General features: G+C 45.4%; 1 protein-coding gene across 2 annotated transcripts in view; it reads left to right on the forward strand.

Annotated features, from left to right (window-relative positions):
- Positions 1-5,180: 5,180 nt before the first annotated feature.
- VIL1 (villin 1) overlaps positions 5,181-24,009 on the forward strand; it is a 124,640-nt gene continuing 105,811 nt past the window's right edge. Inside the window, exon 1 of one of the 2 annotated variants that reach the window (XM_030209556.1) lies at positions 5,181-5,264. The gene's annotated coding sequence lies outside the window, so the exon portion shown is untranslated. Of the gene's footprint in view, positions 5,265-6,327; positions 6,425-24,009 lie in introns of those variants that run through there. The other variant, XM_030209558.1, reaches the window with a different exon arrangement.

Below are 24,009 nucleotides of genomic sequence, written 5' to 3' on the forward strand. Positions count from 1 at the left end.
TCATCCATTATCCTTTAATATTTTTGGTCTCATGTATTACACCAATGGTCTATAATTATTCTCATACCTCACACTAACATTATTGGCTTCTGTCTCACGTAGAATGTAAACCGCACTGAACCCTGGAAAGGGGATATTAGCGGTATACAAGAATTGATATGTTTTTATTGATTTGATTTGATCCCAGGAGTCTGTCAGGAGACCCTGCAGTGTGACAAACTGATAGACCCTAGGAATCTGTATGGAGACCCTGCAATCTGTGACAATCACTAGGAATCTAGGGTCTGTCAGGTAATCCCCCAGTCATAAAAAGAGGGAGTACCTGAAGAAAGAGCTGATGGGCTGGGAGGACATACGAAAAGTGGAAAGACAGTGGTCCAGGCTGAAAGGAGCTATAAAAATGGCTCCTAACCTTTATGTAAGGAGAGTAAATAAAAGCAAGAGAAAAAGGAAACCGATATGGTTCTCCAAGCAAGTGGCTGAGAAAATAAAGGCAAAAGAGTTGGCGTTTTTAAAAATACAGAAAAACTCAAGAATTGGAACACAGAGAGGAATACTGGATGAAACTGAAAGAAGCCAAGAGAGAGATACGTCTGGCAAAAGCACAGGCGGAGGAACAAATGGCTAGAAATGTAAGGAGGTAAGACAAGAATTTGTTTCAGGTATATTAGTGAGAGGAGGAAGGCTAAAAATGGAATTGTGAGACTGAAAGCTGCTGTGAACCACTATATGGAGCGTGATGAGGAAAAAGCAAATGTGCTAAACAAATATTCCTGGACAAGGAACACGATTGACTGGCAAAGGTACATATGAGAATGGAGTGGATATAGCACCGTTCACGGAAGTAAGTGTTTATGAACAACTTGAAAATCTGAAGGTGGTCAAAGTCATGGGACCAGACGGGATCCATCCCAGGATATTGAAGGAGCTCAGAGAGGTTCTGACGGGTCCTTTTAAATATTTGTTTAATAAATCCTTGGAGATGGGGGAGGTTCCTTGGGATTGGAGAAAAGCAGATGTGGCCCCTCTTCACAAAAGTGGTGACAGAGAAGAAGCCGGAAACTACAGGCCAGTAGGCCTCACTTCGGTTATTGGAAAAGTAATGAAGGTGCTGCTGAAGAAAAGGATAGTGAATTTCCTGGAATCCAGTAGGTTACAAGATCCAAGACAACATGGTTTTACCAAAGGTAAATCGTGCCAAATGAATCTGATTGAATTCTTTGACTAGGTGACCAGAGAATTGGATCAAGGAAGTGCGCTAGATGTAAACCACTTAGATTTCAGGAGAGCCTTTGACATGGTTCCTCATAGGAGGATCTTGAATAAACTTGACAGGCTGAATTTAGGACCCAAAGTGGTGAACTGGATTAGGAATAGGTTGACAGACACCAGAAGATGGTGGTTGATGGAATTCATTCGGAGGAAGGTAAGGTGAGTAGTGGAATGCTCTCATGGATCGATGCTGGGGCCAATTCTGTTCGTATATTTGTGAGCCACATTGCCGAAGGATTAGACGGTAAAGTTTACCTTTTTGCGGCTGATACCAAGATTTGTAACCGAGTGGACACCCCATAGGAAGTGGAAAACATGAAAAAGGATCTGCAAAAGTTAGAAGAACACTTGGCAATTAAAATTCAATGCTAAGAAGTGCAAAGTGATGCACTTAGGGAGTAGAAATCCAAGGGAGATGTATGGGTTAGGCGGTGAGAGGCTGATATGGGAGAAGGATCTTGGGGTGATAGTATCCGAGGATCTGAAGGCAATGAAACATGTGACAAGGCAGTGGCTGTAGCCAGATGGATGCTAGGCTGGATGGAGAGAGGTATAACCAGCAGAAGAAAGGAGGTGTTGATGCCCCTGTACAAGTCATTGGTGAGGCACTTGGAGTACTGTGTTCAGTTTTGGAGACAGTATCTTGCTAAGGACATAGAAAGACTTGAAGCAGGCCAGAGGAAGGCAACAAAAATTGAATGGGGCTTGTGCCAAAAGCCGTATGAGAAGAGACTGGAAGACAGGAATGTGTATACCCTAGAGGAGAGGAGGGACAGGGGAGATATGATACAGACGTTTAAATACTTGAAAGGTATTAATATAGAAACAAATATTTTCCAGAGAAGGGAAAATGGTATAACTAGAGGACATGAATTGAGGTTACGGGGTAGTAGACTTAGAAGTAATGTCAGGAAATTCTTTTTCATGGAGAGGGTGGTTGATGACTGGAATGCCCTCCAGAGGGAGGTGGTGAAGAAAAAAAACCTGTGACGGAATTCAAAAAGACCTGGGATGAACACAGAGGATCTTCAATTAGAAAATGAATGGTATAAAAAACAAAACTGAAATGGTCGCATGTGTGTTTGCATGTCAAGTGGTGCTTACATGGCGACTCTGGCTGTAAAACCTAAGGCCGGCGCTGGGCTGGTTTGTATGGTCTGAGTCCCATATATGGCAATTAGGATGGGCTGTAGGGAGCATCGACAGAAACTCCAGCAATTTGGAACACAAGGACAGCGCCAGGCAGACTTTTCCAGTCTGCGTCCTGCAAATGACAAAGACGGCTTGAGATAGGCTGGAGTGGGCTTTCACGGCAACTTCAGTAGTCGGAACCTAAGAACAGGGCCGGGTGGACTTCTACGGTCTGTGTCCCAGAAATGCCAAAGAGAGACAGCAATCATGTAGTTTATGTCACATTCATTTCTGGTTTAATCGTCACTTGATAATGAGTGTGACTGCTGGGCAGACTGGATGGACCGTTCTGGTCTTCATCTGCTGTCATTTACTGTTACTATGTAATCTGACATTGCCGAAGGGTTAGAAGGTAAAGTTTGCCTATTTACAGATGATACTAAGATCTGTAACAGAGTGGACACCCAGGAGGGAGTGGAAAACATGAAAAAGGATCTGCAGAAGCTGGAAGAATGGTCTAAGGTTTGGCAATTAAAATTCAATGCGAAGAAATGCAAAGTGATGCACTTAGGGAGTAGAAATCCACAGGAGACGTATGTGTTAGGCGGGGATAGTCTGATAAGTATGGACGGGGAGAGGGATCTTGGGGTGATAGTATCTGAGGATCTGAAGGCGATGAAACAGTGTGACAAGGCGGTGGCCGTAACTAGAAGGTTGAAAGGCTGTATAGAGAGAGGTGTGACCAGGAGAAGAAAAGAGGTTTTAATGCCCCTGTATAAGTCACTGGTGAGGCCCCACCTGGAGTATTGTGTTCAGTTTTGGAGGCCGTATCTTGCTAAGGATGTAAAAAGAATTGAAGCGGTGCAAAGAAAAGCTACGAGAATGGTATTTATAAATGACCTAGAGATGGGAATAACTAGTGAGGTAATTAAATTCGCCGATGACACAAAATTATTCAGGGTCGTCAAGTCGCAGGAGGAATGTGAACGATTACAGGAGGACCTTGCGAGACTGGGAGAATGGGCGTGCAAGTGGCAGATGAAGTTCAATGTTGACAAGTGCAAAGTGATGCATGTGGGTAAGAGGAACCCGAATTATAGCTACGTCTTGCAAGGTTCCGCGTTAGGAGTTACGGATCAAGAAAGGGATCTGGGTGTCGTCGTCGATGATACGCTGAAACCTTCTGCTCAGTGTGCTGCTGCGGCTAGGAAAGCGAATAGAATGTTGGGTGTTATTAGGAAGGGTATGGAGTCCAGGTGTGCGGATGTTATAATGCCGTTGTATCGCTCCATGGTGCGACCGCACCTGGAGTATTGTGTTCAGTACTGGTCTCCGTATCTCAAAAAAGATATAGTAGAATTGGAAAAGGTACAGCGAAGGGCGACGAAAATGATAGTGGGGATGGGACGACTTTCCTATGAAGAGAGGCTGAGAAGGCTAGGGCTTTTCAGCTTGGAGAAGAGACGGCTGAGGGGAGATATGATAGAAGTGTATAAAATAATGAGTGGAATGGATCGGGTGGATGTGAAGCGACTGTTCACGCTATCCAAAAATACTAGGACTAGAGGGCATGAGTTGAAGCTACAGTGTGGTAAATTTAAAACGAATCGGAGAAAATTTTTCTTCACCCAACGTGTAATTAGACTCTGGAATTCGTTGCCGGAGAACGTGGTACGGGCGGTTAGCTTGACGGAGTTTAAAAAGGGGTTAGATAGATTCCTAAAGGACAAGTCCATAGACCGCTATTAAATGGACTTGGAAAAATTCCGCATTTTTAGGTATAACTTGTCTGGAATGTTTTTACGTTTGGGGAGCGTGCCAGGTGCCCTTGACCTGGATTGGCCACTGTCGGTGACAGGATGCTGGGCTAGATGGACCTTTGGTCTTTCCCAGTATGGCACTACTTATGTACTTATGTACTTATGTACTCATGGTATGGGATTTGCGTTACAAGACGTATGAGGAGAGACTTGCAGACCTGAACATGTATACACTGGAGGAAAGGAGGAACAGGGGTGATATGATACAGACTTGCAAATATTTGAAAGGTATTAATCCACAAATGAACCTTTTCCGGAGATGGGAAGGCAGTAGAACTAGAGGACATGAAATGAGATTGAATGGGGGCAGACTCAAGAAAAATGTCAGGAAGTATTTTTTCACGGAGAGAATGGTGGATGCTTGGAATGCCCTCCCGCGGGAGGTGGTGGAGATGAAAATGGTAACGGAATTTAAGAATGCTTGGGATAAACATAAAGGAATCCTGTTTGGAAGGAAGAGATCCTTAGGAGCTTAGCGGAGATTGGATGGCAGAGGCGGGACTGGTGGTTGGGAGGCGGGGTTAGTGCTGGGCAGACTTATACCGTCTGTGCCCTGAAAATGGCAGATACAAATCAAGGTCAGGTATACACATAAAGTAGCACATATGAGTTATCTTGTTGGGCAGACTGGATGGACCGTGCAGGTCTTTTTCTGCCATCATCTACTATGTTACTATGTCTGTAGACCCTGCAGTGTGACATTTCTATTTGCAAATGCCGGTTCTTCAGCTTAGGTGTGCAGAGTGAAAATACATGTTTTTCTTTTTTTAAGTAAGCAGCAGTTAATCTGATGAGGCAATTAAGTGAGAATGTACATCTCCAGGGACAAGAGGAGAGAGCTCCTGAGCTCAGCCTGCCCCTACGTCTGTGTATCCCGCTGCCCTTATATGGGAACACAGGACCTACCCAGTGCCGAGAGGAGGTGGGGACAAAGGTCACTCTCTCTGGCAGGAGAGCTGTGCCACACAGGTACGAGGCGGCTCCCAGGTGTCTGCTCTGCAGAGAAGAGATCCTGGCACACAAGCAGATACAGCGAGGAAGGTAGGACTGAAAACATCACTCAGCTAATGCACACAGGTTGTGCACCTGGTGTTAGTCTGTGTGTGTGTGTGTGTCACACACCTTTCAACCTGCTGAGTCACTGCCCAGTGACATTTCTTTGACTTTCACTATTCCTAGTGGTTCTTTTCAGGGTGATGCCACCGCAAAAAATGGGCAGCATGGCGACTGTCACCCTGCAGGGAAGATGAGCTGTGTGTGTGTGTGTGTCTCCCTGTGCTGAGACTAGCTATTCAGGTAACATCTGGCAGTGATTGACATAAGGATGCAGTGACTGTTCTATCCTGACTTGGGCACATCAAGCTCTTTAAATTCTGGGTCCTCGGAAGTGATTTGCACCCATCCTCCCTTGCACATCTTGCACTGCAGAGCTCGGGTACTAGACAGTGTTACAACAGTGGGCTTATACACTTGTTGCGTGGGCCAGTCCTGAAGTGGCACAGACTTACAGGGTGGCGCTGGACTTTCATCTCAGAGGGTAGAGCTGAGTTCCAGACTCAGTGACATCCGAGAGAGGCCATATGATGTGACAAGGCTGGAAGCAGGATCAGAATCTACTGAAAATGTCTATCTCTTGGATAGATGGACCTCTAACAAATCATGATCAGAACACAACACGTCTCCCCATACCCCTAGTTGCCTTCTGTGTGGTGTGTGACATAGGAGCCGACTCTGTGGGTGCTCGAGCACCCCCAATATTGAGAAAATTCCTTGTATGTGTCCAGGGAGGGGTTATTTCCACTGGGCGTAGCACCCCCAATAATTTTGAAAAGTTGACTCCTATGGGTGTGTGATACAGGCATCATTCTGCCCTGAGGAGGAAGGAAGGGCCATTCTAACCAGCAGAAAGAAAACCCGTGTCACAGTTTCGAGGGTTTGTTCCCTTGATATTTGGAGAATCTTGAAGTATTAATTGCTCTTCTTTGCTCTGTTGCACTGGGTGCGTCGATTGAACTTGATTAATTATTAAGACATCATCGGAACTACCACAGAGTTACAAAGGCCACTTCCTGAAATGGTTGTGGAAGACCGGGGGAAGGCACAGCCAAAGAAGTGGAAGAGATCAGGAGGGAAGGGAAGACGGCTAAAAGGGCGGAGGCGATGGAAAAGGGTTGCCATTTGACTCCAGGTCAGCCAAACAGGTAAATCTGATCCAGGTTTTGCCCCAGTGCATGCAGGGATTTGTAGCTGTCATTGTCTCATTAATTTCCTGAGGGAAAATTCTGAACGATGTCTCCCCCTGTATATCAGGAGCAAATCAGCCTGTTCAGTTGACCTTGGGTAAGGTGGCATCTCCAGGCTAGATGGAGACCCAAAGGTTAGCAGAGGGCTGTGGGGATTATTTATTTATTTATTCATTCATTCGTTCTTATATCCCACAATTATCCAAAAACAGGTTTCAGTTCAATGTGGCTTACATTTTTCATTTAGTACATGTTACATTACGGAGTGATGACAGCCTATAGACATAGTTGACACATTTTAGATCTAACGACAGCAGGCTATAAACCTTGTACCAGTCCTGCCATCCTGTTTCAAAACGCAGTGTCCCACAGATCTGGGGCTGGGGAATCCCGTAAGTATCCCACAGATAGCAGTTGGGAGATCCCGTCCCACAGAACTGGGAATGGGGAATCCCATAAGTGTCCCACAGACGGCAACTGGGGGATCCCATAAGTGTCCCACAGATCTTGGGCTGGGGAATCCTGTATGTGTCCCACAGATGGCAGTTGGGAGATCCCGTCCCACAGAACTGGGAATGGGGAATCCCCTAAGTGTCCCACAGATGGCAACTGGGGGATCCTGTAAGTGTCCCACAGATCTGGGGCTGGGGAATCCTGTAAGTGTCCCACAGATGGCAGTTGGGAGATCCCGTCCCACAGAACTGGGACCCACAGATGGCAACTGGGGGATCCCATAAGTGTCCCACAGATCTGGGGCTGGGGAATCCTGTAAGTGTCACACAGATGGCAGTTGGGAGATCGTGTCCCACAGAACTGTGAATTGGGGATCCCGTAAGTGTCCCACAGATCTGGGGCTGGAGAATCCTGTCCCATAGATGGCAGTTGGGAGATCGCGTCCCACAGAACTGGGAATGGGGAATCCTGTAAGTGTCTCACAGATAGCAACTGGGGGATCCCGTAAGTGTCCCACAGATCTGGGGCTGGAGAATCCTGTCCCACAGATGGCAGTTGGGAGATCCCGTCCCACAGAACTGGGAATGGGGAATCCCCTAAGTGTCCCACAGATGGCAACTGGGGGATCCTGTAAGTGTCCCACAGATCTGGGGCTGGGGAATCCTGTAAGTGTCCCACAGATGGCAGTTGGGAGATCCCGTCCCACAGAACTGGGACCCACAGTTGGCAACTGGGGGATCCCATAAGTGTCCCACAGATCTGGGGCTGGGGAATCCTGTAAGTGTCACACAGATGGCAGTTGGGAGATCGTGTCCCACAGAACTGTGAATTGGGGATCCCGTAAGTGTCCCACAGATCTGGGGCTGGAGAATCCTGTCCCATAGATGGCAGTTGGGAGATCGCGTCCCACAGAACTGGGAATGGGGAATCCTGTAAGTGTCCCACAGATAGCAACTGGGGGATCCCGTAAGTGTCCCACAGATCTGGGGCTGGAGAATCCTGTCCCACAGATGGCAGTTGGGAGATCCCGTCCCACAGAACTGGGAATGGGGAATCCCCTAAGTGTCCCACAGATGGCAACTGGGGGATCCTGTAAGTGTCCCACAGATCTGGGGCTGGGGAATCCTGTAAGTGTCCCACAGATGGCAGTTGGGAGATCCCGTCCCACAGAACTGGGACCCACAGTTGGCAACTGGGGGATCCCATAAGTGTCCCACAGATCTGGGGCTGGGGAATCCTGTAAGTGTCCCACAGATGGCAGTTGGGAGATCGTGTCCCACAGAACTGTGAATTGGGGATCCCGTAAGTGTCCCACAGATCTGGGGCTGGAGAATCCTGTCCCACAGATGGCAGTTGGGAGATCCCGTCCCACAGAACTGGGAATGGGGAATCCCCTAAGTGTCCCACAGATGGCAACTGGGGGATCCCGTAAGTGTCCCACAGATCTGGGCCTGGGGAATCCTGTAAGTGTATTTCATGCTAACACTATCAAAAAAGATATGTGAGACCAAAAAAACAATATCACAAATCATACAGGTCTCAACCCAAAACAGGTTAGAGAACGCAGTGCCATGTTGAATCGCTGAGAGCTGTAGGTGTCATTAAGCAAAATTTGAAATCAAGCCTGCACAAGGTATGACTCCCCGATGAAGCCAGGTGAAACAGGTTCCTTTAGGAGCCAAAAGATAAGAGCCGGCTGTTCTGTCTATAAGATAGAATTTTCAATTTAATCAACATGGGCGAATGGTTATAATTGGCTTAAGCATTTATTTGGAAGATTGTGCAAAAGTGAATAATATAAGCAAAAGAATATATTAAAAACAAACTAAATAGAATTTAGTGATTTTGGAGGTTTTTTCTGACCTATGATTGGGATTGCAACCAAGAAGACACTCCAGCTTATTTTGGAAAGAGAAAGACGCCCATATTTCGACCCAAATTGGGAGATGGGCGCCTTTCTCCCGTGGGCGCCCAAATCGGTATAATCGAAAGCCGATTTTGGGCGCCTCCAACTGCAGTCTGTTGCGGGAATGAACAAAGTTGACGGGGGCGTGTCGGAGGCGTGGTGAAGGTGGGACTGGGGCATGTTTATCGGCCGAGGAGAGATGGGCACGCTCGGCCGATAATGGAAAAAAGAAGGGCGGCAGAATCGAGAATTTGGGCCGCTTTTATTTTACCCTTTTTTTTTCACGAACAAGTCCCCAAAAAGTGCCTCAACTGCCCAGATGACCACCAGAGGGAATCGGTGATGACCTCCCCTGACTCCCCCAGTGGTCACTAACCCCCTCCCACCAAAAAACAAGAACTTAAAAAACTTTTTTTGCCAGCCTGTATGCCAGCCTGAAATGTCATACCCAGCTCCATCACAGCAGTATGCAGGTCCCTGGAGCAGTTGTTAGTGGGTGCAGTGGACGTCAGCCAGGTGGACCCAGGCCCATCCCCCCCTACCTATTAGTACATAAGTACATAAGTAGTGCCATACTGGGAAAGACCAAAGGTCCATCTAGCCCAGCATCCTGTCACCGACAGTGGCCAATCCAGGTCAAGGGCACCTGGCACGCTCCCCAAACGTAAAAATATTCCAGACAAGTTATACCTAAAAATGCGGAATTTTTCCAAGTCCATTTAATAGCGGTCTATGGACTTGTCCTTTAGGAATCTATCTAACCCCTTTTTAAACTCCATCAAGCTAACCGCCCGTACCACGTTCTCCGGCAACGAATTCCAGAGTCTAATTACACGTTGGGTGAAGAAAAAGTTTCTCCGATTCGTTTTAAATTTACCACACTGTAGCTTCAACTCATGCCCTCTAGTCCTAGTATTTTTGGATAGCGTGAACAGTCGCTTCACATCCACCCGATCCATTCCACTCATTATTTTATACACTTCTATCATATCTCCCCTCAGCCGTCTCTTCTCCAAGCTGAAAAGCCCTAGCCTTCTCAGCCTCTCTTCATAGGAAAGTCGTCCCATCCCCACTATCATTTTCGTCGCCCTTCGCTGTACCTTTTCCAATTCTACTATATCTTTTTTGAGATACGGAGACCAGTACTGAACACAATACTCCAGGTGTGGTCGCACCATGGAGCGATACAATGGCATTATAACATCCGCACACCTGGACTCCATACCCTTCCTAATAACACCCAACATTCTATTCGCTTTCCTAGCCGCAGCAGCACACTGAGCAGAAGGTTTCAGCGTATCATCGACGACGACACCCAGATCCCTTTCTTGATCCGTAACTCCTAACGCGGAACCTTGCAAGACGTAGCTATAATTCGGGTTTCTCTTACCACTTGTGGTGGTAAATGGGAGCCCTCCAAACCGGCCCCAAAACCCACTGTACGCACATCTAGGTGCCCCCTTCACCCATAAGTGCTATGGTAATGGTGTAGAGTTGTGGGGAGTGGGTTTTGGGGGGGATTTGGGGGGCTCAGCATCCAAGGGAAGGGAGCTATGGACTTGGGAGGTATTTTAATTTTTTTTGTTACTTTTTACAAGTGCCCCCTAGGGTGCCCGGTTGGTGTCCTGGCATGTGAGGGGGACCAGTGCACTACGAACCCTGGCCCCTCACTGTGTTCTTTAATGGTTCACAGCAGTGGTCTCTGAGGTCTTTTTTCTTCCATTTATTCAGAATACTGGAGTAGTTGTTTTGTCAGTTAACAACCTTGTGCCTTTCTTCTTTTTTGGGTTTATTTATTTTATTTTTGTTACATTTGTATTCCGCGCTTTCCCACTCATGGCAGGCTCAATGCGGCTTATATGGGGCAATGGAGGGTTAAGTGACTTGCCCAGAGTCACAAGGAGCTGCCTGTGCCTGAAGTGGGAATCCAACTCAGTTCCTCAGGACCAAAGTCCACCACCCTAACCACTAGGCCACTCCTCCACTGTTGCTACTATTGGAGATTCTACATGGAATGTTGCTATTCCACTAGCAACATTCCATGTAGAAGTCGGCCCTTGCAGATCACCAATGTGGCCGCGCAGGCTTCTGCTTCTGTGAGTCTGATGTCCTCCCCACCCCGACATCCCATCTGAGCCCCCCTGCACGACCCAGTCCCCACCTGCCTACCAGCTCCACGATCGACGAGCAGACGACCCTCGTCTTCCATCCGGCATCGAGTCTTAAAAAAAAAAAAAAAGCCCGGAGAAACGCCTCGCGTCTGCTGTGCACTGCTGTAAAGCAAGCAGCAAATTGTCTCGTCGGTCCTTCCTTCACTGTGCCCGCCCTTGCGGAAATAGGAAGTTACATCAGAGGGCGGGACACAGTGAAGGAAGGACCGACGAGACGATTTGCTGCTTGCTTTACAGCAGTGCACAGCAGACGAGAGGCGTTTCTCTGGGCTTATTTTTTTTTTTTAAGACTCGATGCCGGATGGAAGACGAGGGTCGTCTGCTCGTCGATCGTGGAGCTGGTAGGCAGGTGGGGACTGCAGCACCAGCAGAGCACCCCCCTCCGCACCTGCTGACACCCGGGGCTGGGCGGGCCTGGAGGGAAACTGGCTGGGCCTGGGCCCGTCCAGGCCCACCCGTGGCTACGCCCCTGGTCACAAGGAGCTGCCTGTGCCTGAAGTGGGAATCGAACTCAGTTCCTCAGGACCAAAGTCCACCACCCTAACCACTAGGCCACTACTCCACCTATATGAATCCTGTGTAACTGCCTCACAGACGGGAGTTGGGGAATCCCGTAAGTGTCCCACAGATCTGGGGCTGGGGGATTCCATCAGACTAGGAGGAACGCACCTGCATTCCACAGACCCAAGACTGAGATCCTGTCAGCCTCCCTGCACAAGGTCTCTTTACCCTAAGTGAGGAGCCCAGGACGGGCCCGAGGCTGCCCCCCCCCCCCCCCCCCCCCCCCCCCCGCTACAGAAAGTTCCTTAAAGGGATGTGGAGGCAGGAAATGAAGCTGGTTTAACCTGGATCTTGTTCTTGGAGGGGTTCTTTGCTTCCTGACTGAATCCTGTGACTTGTGTAGCTGGTGGGTGCAGGGCCCTGATGTGCCTTTGGAAACGCTTGTTACATTTGGTCAAGCAGATGGTTGTACAGGGCATCCGTTCCCACAGTATTTATGAGAAGAACTACAGAGAACATTTAAAATTACAGGAATGAGATGCCTCCTTCATTATTACAAAACCAAAATAAGTTCTTTCAAGCAGCCTAAATATATAGTCTTACCCACTAAAACAAGCACCTTCACAAGTTTAAGTTCAGCTTTATTGATGTGAACCACGTACAAACTATCAAGGAAGTTCACATACAAAAAAATACTGCATTTAAACATAGTAGAGAAATGGAAAGAGAATTAATGAACTACAGGTACACAAGAGTCTCACACACACCAGCATTTCACATCTACTCACAAGCATCTCACACACAAAGAGCCTCATACTCACACACACCAGCATCTCACACATGCACACCGGCATCTCACATCTACACACGAGCATCTCACACATACAGAACCTCATACACGCACCAGGATCTCACACATACACACCAGCATCTCACACATACACACAAGCATCTCACACATACAGAGCCTTCATACTCACACGCACCAGCATCTCACATATACACACAAGCATCTCACACATACAGAGCCTTCATACTCACACGCACCAGCATCTCACATATACACACCAGCATTTCACATCTACACACAAGCATCTCACACATACAGAGCCTTCATACTCACACGCACCAGCATCTCACACATACACACAAGCATCTCACATCTACACACAAGCATCTCACACATAGAGAGCCTTCATACTCACACGCACCAGCATCTCACATATACACACCAGCATTTCACATCTACACACAAGCATCTCACACATACAGAGCCTCATACACGCACCAGGATCTCACACATACACACCAGCATCTCACATCTACACACAAGCATCTCACACATATAGAGCCTCATACACACACCAGGATCTCACACATACACACAAGCATCTCACATCTACACACAAACATCTCACACACACCAGCATCTCACATCTACACACAAGCATCTCACACATACAGAGCCTCATACACGCACCAGGATCTCTCACATACACACCAGCATCTCACATCTACACACAAGCATCTCACACATACAGAGCCTCATACACGCACCAGGATCTCTCACATACACACAAGCATCTCACATATACAATCTCATACTCACACGCACCAGCATCTTACATCTACACACCAGCATCTCACATCTACACACAAACATCTCACACATACAGAGCCTTCATACTCACACGCACCAGCATCTCACACATACACACAAGCATCTCACATATACAATCTCATACTCACACGCACCAGCATCTTACATCTACACACCAGCATCTCACATCTACACACAAACATCTCACACACACCAGCATCTCACATCTACACACAAGCATCTCACACATACAGAGCCTCATACACGCACCAGGATCTCACACATACACACCAGCATCTCACACATACACACAAGCATCTCACACATACAGAGCCTTCATACTCACACGCACCAGCATCTCACACATACACACAAGCATCTCACATATACAATCTCATACTCACACGCACCAGCATCTTACATCTACACACCAGCATCTCACATCTACACACAAACATCTCACACACACCAGCATCTCACATCTACACACAAGCATCTCACACATACAGAGCCTCATACACGCACCAGGATCTCACACATACACACCAGCATCTCACACATACACACAAGCATCTCACACATACAGAGCCTTCATACTCACACGCACCAGCATCTCACACATACACACAAGCATCTCACATATACAATCTCATACTCACACGCACCAGCATCTTACATCTACACACCAGCATCTCACATCTACACACAAACATCTCACACACACCAGCATCTCACATCTACACACAAGCATCTCACACATACAGAGCCTCATACACGCACCAGGATCTCACACATACACACAAGCATCTCACATCTACACACAAACATCTCATACACACAAACATCTCATACAGCATCTCACATCTACACACAAGCATCTCACACATACCAGCATTTCACATCTATACACAAGCATCTCACACAAACAGAGCCTCATACTCACATGCACTAGCATCTCACACATACACACAAGCATCTCACATATACAGTCTCATACTCACACACACCAGCATCTCACACGTACACACAAGCATCTTACATCTACACACCAGCATTTCACATCTACACACAAGCATCTCACACATACACACAAGAATCTCACATGTACACACCAGTAATGCACATCTACACACCAGCATCTCACACATACACACAAGGATCTTACATCTACACACCACTATTTCACACACACCAGCATCTCACACACACCAGCATCTCACATCTACACACCAGAATTTCACATCTATACACAAGGATCTTACATCTACACACCACTATTTCACACACACCAGCATCTCACACACACATAAGCATCTCACATATACAGAGCGTCATTCTGACACGCACCAACATTTCACATCTACATACAGGGCTGGATTTAATACATGGTGCTGAAAATTCAACACCAAAAAAAATTGGCGCTGAAGTGTATTCTGTAACAAGCATTCTAGGATGCCTCTGTATCACCCATCTTGTCCCCATCTATATATGTGCACTTGGCTCCTGCCTTCATGGTAAACTGTATTGTAGAAAAGCATTTAGATCACCACCTTGGAGACCAGAATGCGGAGTTCCCCAAGGATCCCCCTTCTCACCAACTATCTTCAACCTAATGATGATACCACTAGCCAAACTCCTAGCTAACCAAAACCTTAACCCCTACATATATGCCGATGATGTTACGATCCATATCCTGTTCAAAAGCGACTTAAATGAAATAACCAACGAGATCAACCAGAGCTTCCAGACTGTGCACTCTTGGGCGGACTCATTCAAGCTAAAACTCAACGCAGAAAAAACTCAATGTCTAGTTCTCACCTCCCAATACAATACAAACAACTACCCTACAATAACCACACCCTACTGCACACTTCCTATCTCAGAAAATCTGAAAATCCTTGGAGTCACCATTGACCGAAACCTCACTCTCGACACCCAGGCGAAGAACACGATGAAAAAAATGTTCCAATCGATGTGGAAACTCAAAAGAATAAAACCTTTCTTCCCAAGAAACATCTTCTGCACCCTAGTACAGTCACTGGTAATAAGCCACTTGGACTACTGTAACGCTCTATACGCAGACTGCAAAGAACAGACCATCAAAAAACTCCAGACAGCCCAGAACACCGCAGCCAGACTCATTTTTGGAACATCTAAATACGAAAGTGCGAAACCCCTCAGAGAGAAACTACACTGGCTCCCGCTCAAGGAACGAATTGAGTTCAAGATCTGCACGACTGTACACAAAATCATTCAGGCAGATGCCCCACTCTATATGCTAAACCTAGTGGACTTACCGCCCAGGAATGCCAAAAGATCGGCCCGCAAATTCCTCAACCTGAACTTCCCCAGCTGTAAAGGAATGAAATACAAACAGGCTTATGCTACTACCTTTGCGTATAAAAGCACAAAGTCCTGGAACGCACTACCCATGGTGCTGAAAACCATAACCAATCTAACAAGCTTTCGCAAAGCCCTGAAAACACATCTCTTCAACAGAGCCTATAAAAGTCACCCTCAATGAAACAAATCATTCCTTAATCTACCCAAGTACACCTAAGACACCTCTCACACGTCCTTACCTAACACCTTTCCATCTGAATTCCTCTTCCACCTCAGCCTATGATTGACTCTCTTTTTTTTTTTTTTTTCCTTCAAATCATGTAGCGACGTTCTCATTTCCATACTCTGTAAGCCACATTGAACCTGCAAAAAGGTGGGAAAATGTGGGGTACAAATACAATAAATAAATAAATAAATATTGTACCTATGTTATTTGAATGTTGTAATGTGTTGCTTATTAGGTGTTTCATTGGTATTATTCTGACATCGTATTCTATCTATGTTATTTGACTGTTCTACCCTGTTTGTATCGTATTGACATTTATCATATTTCTTTTACACGGTTGTTCTGCAGTGCTGTCAGATGTGTACAGTTCTAATACTAGCCCACTCCTCAAGTCACTTCACTGGCTCCCTGTCCGCTTCCGCATTCAGTTTAAACTTCTCGTACTGACCTTTAAATGCATCCACTCTGCAGCCCCCCATTACCTCTCCGCTCTCATCTCTCCCTATATTCCTCCCCGTGAATTCCGCTCACTGGACAAGTCTCTCTTGTCGTCCTCCTTCTCCTCCACTGCTAACTCCAGGCTTCGCTCCTTTTCTCTCGCGGCACCTTATGCCTGGAATAGACTTCCTGGACCTATACATAAGTACATAAGTACATAAGTAGTGCCATACTGGGAAAGACCAAAGGTCCATCTAGCCCAGCATCCTGTCACCGACAGTGGCCAATCCAGGTCAAGGGCACCTGGCACGCTCCCCAAACATAAAAACATTCCAGACAAGTTATACCTAAAAATGCGGAATTTTCCAAGTCCATTTAATAGCGGTCTATGGACTTGTCCTTTAGGAATCTATCTAACCCCTTTTTAAACTCCGTCAAGCTAACCGCCCGTACCACGTTCTCCGGCAACGAATTCCAGAGTCTAATTACACGTTGGGTGAAGAAAAATTTTCTCCGATTCGTTTTAAATTTACCACACTGTAGCTTCAACTCATGCCCTCTAGTCCTAGTATTTTTGGATAGCGTGAACAGTCGCTTCACATCCACCCGATCCATTCCACTCATTATTTTATACACTTCTATCATATCTCCCCTCAGCCGTCTCTTCTCCAAGCTGAAAAGCCCTAGCCTTCTCAGCCTCTCTTCATAGGAAAGTCGTCCCATCCCCACTATCATTTTCGTCGCCCTTCGCTGTACCTTTTCCAATTCTACTATATCTTTTTTGAGATACGGAGACCAGTACTGAACACAATACTCCAGGTGCGGTCGCACCATGGAGCGATACAACGGCATTATAACATCCGCACACCTGGACTCCATACCCTTCCTAATAACACCCAACATTCTATTCGCTTTCCTAGCCGCAGCAGCACACTGAGCAGAAGGTTTCAGCGTATCATCGACGACGACACCCAGATCCCTTTCTTGATCCGTAACTCCTAACGCGGAACCTTGCAAGACGTAGCTATAATTCGGGTTCCTCTTACCCACATGCATCCCTTTGCACTTGTCAACATTGAACTTCATCTGCCACTTGCACGCCCATTCTCCCAGTCTCGCAAGGTCCTCCTGTAATCGTTCACATTCCTCCTGCGACTTGACGACGTCTAGCTCCATCTCTACCTGTTTTCAAATCTATGCTGAAAACCCACCTTTTCACTGCTGCTTTTTAGCTCCTAGCCACTACTCAATTGCCCTCCCCTTGTCCCTTCCTTCCTTCTCACCCATTACTTCCCTCACCCGTAACTGTCTTGTCTGTCTGTATTATTTAGATTGTAAGCTCTTTTGAGCAGGGACTGTCTCTTTGTGTCAGGTGTTCAGCGCTGCGTGCGTCTGGTAGCGCTATACAAATGCTAATAATAATAATAATAATGTATTTATTTTTACATTTATATCCCACTATAACCCAAAGTGGATAACAATTGTACATACATAATATCAATATAAACAAAAGACAGATCAGAGAACAACACTCTTAGCAACATGGACAAACAACGTTAAATAAATAAATCAAAACATAAATCAAGTCACAGCCAATAAAATATACCTCATTCCTCCAGGAAAGCTCTTAAAAAGCAATGAGTCTTCAGGAATCTTTTAAAATGTTGAAGATGATCAGTCATTCTCAGATGGCCAACGTATAGGTCCAGCAACTGAAAAGACACCATTTTAAGCACCATTTATAGAATTTCGGGGGTTAATATGTTCTCTATAAATACTGAATATTAATAAGTACATAAGTACATAAGTAATGCCACACTGGGAAAAGACCAAGGGTCCATCGAGCCCAGCATCCTGTCCATGACAGCAGCCAATCCAGGTCAAGGGCACCTGGCAGCTTCTCAAACGTACAAACATTCTATACATGTTATTCCTGGAATTGTGGATTTTTCCCAACTCCATTTAGTAGCGGTTTATGAACTTGTCCTTTAGGAAACTGTCTAACCCCTTTTTAAACTCTGCCAAGCTAACCTCCTTCACCACGTTCTCTGGCAATGAATTCCAGAGTTTAATTACGCGTTGGGTGAAGAAAACTTTTCTTCGATTTGTTTTAAATTTACTACACTGTAGTTTCATCGCATGCCCCCTAGTCCTAGTATTTTTGGAAAGCGTGAACAGACGCTTCACATCCACCTGTTCCACTCCACTCATTATTTTATATACCTCTATCATGTCTCCCCTCAGCCGTCTCTTCTCCAAGCTGAAAAGCCCTAGCCTCCTTAGTCTTTCTTCATAGGGAAGTCGTCCCATCCCCGCTATCATTTTCATCGCCCTTCTCTGCAGCATTCTTAACAAATGAAGTAATGAGCCAAACATAAGGGAAGGAAGAGAGAGCTAGTTTGCCACTATTAAATGTGTTTGCTGAAAAGAAAGGACTTGGCCCCCTCCAGTCTGGATTTAGGCCAGGTATTGGTGTGGAGAAGGTGAATGATCTGAGCAGAGGTTCAGATTAAGAGGCATATTTAGTCCTTATCTTAGCTGATAACTGGGTGGCCTTTAGCACCATCAAGTTTAATAGACCTGCCAAGCAAGCTGGGTGTTGTGGCCCAGAGTTTTCATTCCTTTTGGATAGATAGGTTTCTAGTGCAACATAGGGTACGTACCCCTGATTTTTAAAGTGCCGAGTCCCATGGGTTTTGTCTCCGACGCTCTTTTGTGACATGGTAAAGTGTTTTGGGTTTCATTTCGTCACTTCTCTGATGACATGCTATTACACTGTCCTCTCGGCCTAGACCAGAATGGATGTAATTTAAAACACTTTGAATCCCACACCCCCCCTCAAAAAAAAGGGATTGGTAAGATCCCTGTTCAGGTGTAAAATATCATGTAGGTATTAGAAGATCTGGTTCTTTGACTGAGGAGTTTGGGTACAATATTAGACTTGAAAGTCAATATGTAATCTAATCTCTCGGCAGTGTCATGGAGTATGTATCTGACACTCTGTATAGTGAAGCAACTCTGTCGATATCTGAAAAACGATCATATGTGCATTAGTGTTATGTGGCACTGATTATTGCATATCTCTGTAAACAGGTTAGGTGATTTAGAATAACGCAGCATGCCTAGCACAGAAGGAGAGAGATATCCATTCCTTGTGAGCTTCTCTCTTCATTTTAAAGCCTTCTCTGGCTTGTGGTGAGTTTACCTGAAAGATTTTTGACTTGGCGTGCTCTGTCTGGGGCTCTAAGATCACCCAGTGAGGCCCTCCCCTGTATCCCTTTGATTAAAGAGATGAAACTGGTCAGGGTTCGGGGACACTTCTTTGTCAGTGCAGCTCTAGCTTTTGGGAACACTCTTCCCCGAAAGAAGTTAAGTTAGAGGAAAAAAATCCAGCGTTTAGACCACGGGCGTAGCCAGACCTCGGCAGGAGGGGGGTCCAGAGCCCAAAGTGAGGGGGCACATGTTAGCCTGCCTCCCCCAGCCGCCGACTCCCCCGCCACTTTCGACCCACCGCCACAAGGTACCTTTGTTCGGAATGTGCAGGACATGCTGGATGTCAGGACTCACAGCACAGATCAGCGAACGCGCCGGAGACCGGCTCTGAAAAAGTAAGACTGGTGGGGGTTGGGGACCCCTGCAAGTAAAGGTACCTAATGGCTGGAAGGGGGTCAAAAGTGGCAGGGGAGGGTCATTGGGGGGGGTCAAAAGTAGAGGGTGCCAGGACTAAATCTGTGGGGGCCCATGCCCCCATGGCCCCACCTAGCTACACCCCTGGTTTAGACGACCTACTTTTATAAGGAAATATTTCATTGATTTTCACTATTGGATTTCAGGTTAAAATCCATCTTGGCTGGATGGACCGAGAAGGTCTTTATCTACCGTCATTTACTGTTGTTTATTTTGCTGGCTTTGGTTACTCATTATTTCAAGTCTCCTTGTCTCTGTTTTCTACTCCTCATGCATTTCACTAGAAAGCCATTTCTATCCTAGTTGTCTGTAAGCCCTGTAAACGCAATTAAGTATAGGGTGTGGAAGTCCACAATCGCAAGTTATACAGTAACAATTACTTCCGCGTGATGAAAATGCAAAAATCTGCACTCTGTGTGAACAAGTGCATATATCAAAGGAAAAATGGCCTCACAGAGCTCCTAGATCAACAGGATCTATTGGAGCTGAAACGGATCCAAAGTGATCCTGTGTTCATCATTGGCCAAAAAACACCCTTTGATCTCGATGACGGGTAGCTAGTTGCTGCTATCGCTTTCGTTGCAATAAAGTTTTAATTCACATTGCTGCTGCGTCAATTGTTTAAACAACTATGGCTACACACAGATAAGGATTAGTGAAAACTGAAAGGAGACTTATCTTTCAGTCGCATTTGCTACCGGCACATGTAACTTCTTATGCTGGAGCAAGTTTCTTCTCCCCCTCACCACTAGCCGACGAAGGCCAGCGTTTCGTGCCACTGCTTCAGGGCCTAAGTGGCGGGGCTGTTTCTGCAAATGGAGAATAAAAGTGAAATACTCTCTCTCATAATAACACAATAGCATAACGTGTCAAACACTCTATGCAACACAGTACTTGAAACTGGCTCTAGTTAGCTCCTCCGTGCCTTTCTAAGCAGAAGAGTGAATCGAACATGGCTTCACTTTTATACGGTTAGTGATGTCAGACGCTCTCATTGTTGGATGAAAATTTTTAAGGAGGTCTGTGAGAATCAATATCATAGAAAAAATGGTACCATTCAGTACGTGTGTTCAGTCTGTATGGTTCCAGCGATTTAAGTCGGAAAATCCACTCCTGTTCCTGCTGCAGAAGTGCCCTACGGTAATCTCCTCCTCTACTAGACCGGTAGATAGGTTGTAAAATTATACAATTAAAATCATCAAAATTGTGGCCATGTCGTTTACAGTGCGCCACTAAAGGTGACCCAAACTTATCCACATGTAGGGCACTTTTGTGTTCAATTAAACGGGTTGTCAACTTTCTGGATGTCTGACCAACATATATTTTATTGCACGGACATCTAAGACTGGAGATCACATGGTCCGAAGCACACATGGAATGGGTTTTTAGTGTATACTTTCTATGGTCCACGGGATTAATGAACTCGGATGTCTCTTCCATAAGCGGGCAGAACGTACAGTTACCACATCTAAAATGCCCTGGACTGATTTCATGGTGGCTGAATGCTGTATCACGCAAAGTGGCTGGGCTTAGATGCTCTTTAAGATTTTTATTCCTACTATACGCAACCCGCATATGTGAGTCTTTCAAAGCGGGTATCATTTGAATCAGCTCCCAGTGTTTTCTAATGATTCTCGTCACCTTGGGCGAGCTTGAATTATATTGCATGACATAGGTTAATGTATTGCTCTCAGTTAGTTTGGTAGTGTCTCTCTGTGTAAGCAACAGTTTGCGATGATTAAATTTCGCTCACTGGTAAACTCTACGTACCACATGTTTAGGGTATCCACGCCTTAATAGTTTGGTCGATAGTTCTTCAGATTGACATTTGAAATCTTCATCTCTTGAACAAATACGGCGGTGCCTAAGAAATTGAGAAAATGGCAAACTGTTCTTTAAAGCCACAGGATGACTTATTTTATATGATAGAAATATATTTCTATCTGTGCTTTTGTGATAGACAGTTGTAGTAAAGCCTGTTCCACTGTTTTCAATTAGTACATCTAAAAAAGGAATTTTATTTGGATCCGAATTTAAAACAAATTGAATCCGTGGGTGGCACTTATTCAAGTCATGCACAAACTGCTGCAAAGTCAAAACATCACCAGCCCACAGTAAAAAAATATCATCAATGTACTGAATCCAGAGGCTTATGTTGGCAATCGAGGGAGCCATCGTCGCTCCCATTGCTACACCCAAGACTTGCTGAAATAAATAAACCTCAAATTGGAAAAAGTTGTTTTTCATCGCAAGACTTGCAAGGGACAAAATAACGGGGTTCGAAACCCTACCTGGTGTCCATGTCTCAAGGAACATTTGTAACACTTCCAAGGCTTCATCTTGAGGGATGACCGTATATAGGGAAGTAACATCTAAAGTTGCCATAATAGAATTTTTGGCTAAAGAATTGTTTGCCTCTAGTTTCTGAAGAAAGTGAGTACTGTCTTTTAAATAGGATGCACTTTCCATTACTAGTTGTTGTAAAAAAACAATCAACAAACATAGACAATGGCTCCAATACAGACCCTCTGCTCTTAGGGACCTTGAGAGATTAGAGCAAAGCATGTGGAGACAGAAGAGATTTAATTTAACAATGGACGAAAATAAAGCGCTCCATTTGCTGAAGTCTAATGAGTCCATTGTAATCAGAAGAGCTGACAAAGGCGGTGCGATTGTAATCCAAAATAGGGAGCAATATATTACTGAAATCGCCAGACAGCTCCAAAACGTATCAGATTGCCGCCCACTATTACAAGACCCCACTAAAGAGTTACAGCAACAGATTTTTCATCTGACCAGTAATGCGTACGCAAAACGGTACTTTGACTCAAAAAGAATTTCACTTCCTGAATACGCCTCACCCTAAGATCCCAGTGCTATACACTCTTCCTAAGATTCATCCACCAGGTAGACCCATTATTTCCAGCAGAGGGTCTGTATTGGAGCCATTGTCTGTTTGTTGATTGTTTTTTTACAACAACTAGTAATGGAAAGTGCAGTCCCTTGGCTTATAAAGATACACTGACTCCCAATCAAAGTCAGAATAACATTCAAACTATGTATGTTTGTTTTCAAAACTCTGTATGGCTTAACTCCTGATTACGTGCAACCTTTAATTGATCTCTCCCTTCACAACGCTCTCCCTAGTTCAAGAGATTATCTAACCCTCCACCATCTCAGTTGCAAAAATGTGATCTACAAGTCAATCTATATGTCAGGATTCTCTTACCTCTGTACCAAATGGTGGAATTTTCCTCCTGAAATTCATCTACTACTATTTATCATTTCTATAGCGCTACTAGACGTACGCAGCACTGTACACTTGAACATGAAGAGACAGTCCCTGCTCGACAGAGCTTACAATCTAATTAGGACAAACAGGACAAACAAGAGATAAGGGACTATTTGGAAACCTAATTATTTGATATTCTGGAAATACCTTAAAGCCTCTCTGTTTAAGCAATTTCTTAAGGATGATCATAATTCATTTAACCCCCTAATTGTACAATTATTCCAAGTTCTCAGTTCCACTGTAATTGTTATTATATATGGATGGCTATAAATAGTTTTTGTGTCTAGCATTCGTTTCCATATTACACATTGTAATAATCCTCATTTTGTTATTAATACTTAATGTGTAGTATCCTGCATCACTTTTTGTACTGTTAATTACAAAAAGCTGTTAACCACATTGAACCTGACCTATTTTATTTTTTGTTACATTTGTACCCCGCACTTTCCCACTCATGGCAGGCTCAATGCAGCTTACATGGGGCAATGGAGGGTTAAGTGACTTGCCCAGAGTCACAAGGAGCTGCCTGTGCCTGAAGTGGGAATCAAACTCAGTTCCTCAGTTCTCCAGGACCAAAGTCCACCACCCTAACCACTAGGCCACTCCTCCACTGTTGCTACTATTTGAGATTCTACATGGAATGTTGTTATTCCACTAGCAACATTCCATGTAGAAGTCGGCCCTTGCAGATCACCAATGTGGCCGTGCAGGCTTCTGCTTCTGTGAGTCTGACGTGCAGGACGTCAGACTCACAGAAACAGAAGCCTGCGCAGCCTTCTACATGAAATGTTGCTAGTGGAATAACAACATTCCATGTAGAATCTCCAATAGTATCTATTTTATTTTGGTTACATTTGTACCCTGCGCTTTCCCACTCATGGTAGGCTCAATGCGGCTTACATGGGGCAATGAAGGGTTAAGTGACT

Source organism: Microcaecilia unicolor, chromosome 7 (assembly GCF_901765095.1).
Source record: "Microcaecilia unicolor chromosome 7, aMicUni1.1, whole genome shotgun sequence".
Classification (NCBI taxonomy): domain Eukaryota; kingdom Metazoa; phylum Chordata; class Amphibia; order Gymnophiona; family Siphonopidae; genus Microcaecilia; species Microcaecilia unicolor.